Genomic DNA, 3,650 nt, shown 5'->3' on the forward strand with positions numbered 1-3,650 from the left:
TTTATGGTGCAACGTCTCTTCATGTTTTCTGCTCATTTAAATTGCGTTAATAAGAGTCACGCAGAGAATTGACTTTCGTTTTATGAAAGCTTGCTAATTTAAATGCATGCAATTGTAGGCCTACAGTTTACTCGGTAAATAAATGAGTAGCCAATTGCTTAAATGTAAAACGCTTTTTAAAATACCTGAGAACATAGAACAGATCAAACACGAGCTAAACGCAATTGAAGAGAAGCGCACCTAAGAATAACCATCAATTATTATGTCGCGTATGTGTGTGATCAGAGTAGGCCTACTATTATTAAATTTCGGAGTAGGCCAACATGGTTTATACTACGCGAATAAACAAGAGGCTGCGCGGGATAGACAAACAAGGTACTTTTGTTTACCTTCTAGCTGAAGAAACGCCGAGATTGCATCTTTCAACAACATTGTCGTAAAAATTGGAAACGGACGCGTTACACGAGCTTAAGACAGTCCAGCATTTTGAAAAGGGTGATGTTTATCGTTCATATTTATCATTCATTAGCTAAAAACAATATATGGCGTCTTCCATCCATATCCATGTTTGCATTCAAGTAGACGCCATAGCCATTTTTACGCACAGGCCTGTTGCAATGGCTAGGGCTGAGTGCTCATTTTTTACCAATTCGTTGGTCAATAATAAATTGTCTTCTAAGCTTGTTAAACATGATATAAATGTTAAATGAAGAAATCTGGAATGGTCAGGCCAACCTCAGCGAATACAATAAGCGCACAGACAGCTCAGCTGAACTGATTTATGTGGGTTACAACAACGTTAAACATTAAATAAATAAAAATTGCCCACGAACACTCTCAGTGGTTAGCGATGTGAACCAATGTGTTTAAGAATACTACAGCTGATTGTGCAGATTCTAAAGAGTTTGCTCATATCCACCACAGGGAAAGTCACAAATTCAGCACCAGGCAACCACTTATGATACGGGAAATGCTTATTATAGACTACTTAAAATAGCCTAAATAATAGACTAAATTGAGATTTGAGAACGTAAAATTAAATACTATAACATGTAATGTTTTATACGATTTTTAAGGGCCAGGGTCAAAAGTCACAGAAAGTTTAACTCGTATCTTATAGATAAGTTCTTCTAGTTCTAAATACCCGCCCGTTCAGGACACCCCATACCTTTCATTTTGAGGCCTGTTCCCTAAAGCCATTTTATATTCTAGGGGAGACGGGGGACAGTTGCAACACTTTTTGCATTTGGCTCTGTTACTCAGAGATGGTTTGGATTAGACAAACCAATTGTTTATACAATAAACTTACATATGTATGTTAATAGTCTAAACCATTTAAAGATAATTACAGAATCTACATTTTTCACAATTTGCATTTGAATGTAAGGAGTCAGATGTTGCAACTGTTTGTTTGGGGATGGTTGCAACATGTTGCAAATACAATATATTACAATATATGTCAGTGTTAGCAAAATGATTATTATCAAAAATGTAAGTTATAATAATATTACAGTGTTATTTATTCATCAGCTTTGATTAGATGACAATTATAGATTTGTCTAGATGCTAGGCCTTATGTGCAGATGTCAAATATTCAAATTGATATAAAATACAGTAGGCTAGGCTTTTAGTGACAGGAGGAATGGAACAATTTGTGAGGCAATTAACTTTTATTTAGCCTATTGTCATGTAAAAAAAAACTATATTTTATATTATCATTTTCCATTTTAACAATATGTTACGCATGGTCACCGACATCTGCACGAGTGCGCGCACACACACACACACACACATACATTAACATAAACCTCCTGTCCTTTCTCCAACTTGATGAACTTTATATTTAAGTAAAAACTTATGAAAAAATGTTAAAAATACAGCTAAATGGTCTGTTTTTATGCATTGTACTGGGACTGTTGCAACTGTCCCCGTTCCTGTCAGCCATGATAAAACCTCATGTGCTAGCTAAACAATTGACCTTGATACACGCTAATCATACTAGCTTAAAAGTTAAGCTCAATTTAAACCATATACGTTTGAGCTGAATCACAGGAACAGTGAAAACAGTTTAGCAAAAACAAAGCTCAAGAAAATAAATACTTTCATACTCTAAAAACAGTTTTTCTTCAATAAATCCTGGAGAAGCTCAGGAATCTGGGGGGGATATCCAATTAAGCATGTGCAGTGAGAGTGTCATTACTCTAGCTTGTTTCTGGTTGGAGAAAAATAACATGTTGCAACCATCCTCTGTTGCAACTGTCCCCGGTCTCCCCGACGCGTAAAGCTTGCGTAAATAAAAAGCCAGGGCGCTCATTTATATAGGCTATATTTAGTACGTAGGCTATTTATTTTTTTCTTTCTTGTTTTGTCTTCTTCCTCCTCCTCGTCTGAAAAGACTTGCGACATCATCTTTAAATACTATGACTGACAGGTAGGCTACCAACATTTGGATGAATGGCCCACATGGAAATATTAAAGATCAGATAGGCTATTCTGATTTAATTCTCAATTAACATTGTTCTGTAGAACTCTATTTCTATTGTGTTGCTATACAATCGGAAATTCACCGTGCATGCATCACTCTTATGTTTTGTGTTTTCAAGTAGAACCGTAGCTTATTATAAGAATTGGTCTTTGAGTTTACTTACAACTTAATACACTAGGCCTACAGTCTTTAATTTGGAATTATGCGCTAAAAAACAAACCACCGTTTACAAAAGACGAATTCATTGTTTCTTTCTTTTTTCCTCCAGCACTTTTATCTCCTCAGTTTATCACCACAGAGCAAGTGACCCTATAACATTACAATAATGTAGGCTACCTCGGAAACTTTTTCTTTTTTAAATCATATTTAATTGTATCAGATTTCATAAGGCCTATAACAACATTAAAAAGTAAAAACTGTGTTCTCCCAACTTTACCTTAACAATGAAGCAAGGCATGTAGGCTACTTCGCAATTTTAGATTTAACCCAAATTTTTATTATCATCAATAATAAAGCTAATCCCCTTTTGGAGAAATTAGCCCAATATTCATTATTTAATTAGTTTGACGGGAGTCGGGGTCGCTGGGTGTGATTTGTTCATTCCACCTTAAATCCTCCTGTCCTCCCCTTTAAGAGAAAATTCTCCTAAGGTTTCCGCCCGAGCGGGGGCGCCATTAGCACGTGCAATGACGATACGTTTGAGAGCCTCATTTATAAGAGCTGTCACTTATGCTTCTGTTCTTACTCAAACACGTCGAGACATCGCCAGTAATTTATCATTTATGTCCACGCAACTCTTGTATAGCTCACAGCACAGTTGGTAAAATGAGTTTCATATCTGAACACATTGTTTTATGAGGTAAATTCTACCTTCGCCCAGCACTCGGAACGTTTCGTCTCTTTCTCGCATCGGCTTTTTCCTCCACAGCTCGCTTTCTTACCTGTTTACTCAATAGTAGACTAGTAGACTACTCTAGTCGACTTCTATTTTGATAAAGACATTTATTTGAGGTTAGTTGGGAAAAATATTACAAAGTAGGCTACCATTTATATAACACATGACCTTGTCATAAATTCCGTAGCGGAAAGGGAAAAAAAAACATTGTAGCCTTCATTGTCTGTACATTTCGAAATTTTCGTTCTTTGTAGTCCAAAGACACCATGT

This window comes from Siphateles boraxobius, unplaced genomic scaffold (genome assembly GCF_051911475.1).
Source record: "Siphateles boraxobius isolate OS27281-9 unplaced genomic scaffold, OSU_SipBor_1 26, whole genome shotgun sequence".
Classification (NCBI taxonomy): Eukaryota; Metazoa; Chordata; class Actinopteri; order Cypriniformes; family Leuciscidae; genus Siphateles; species Siphateles boraxobius.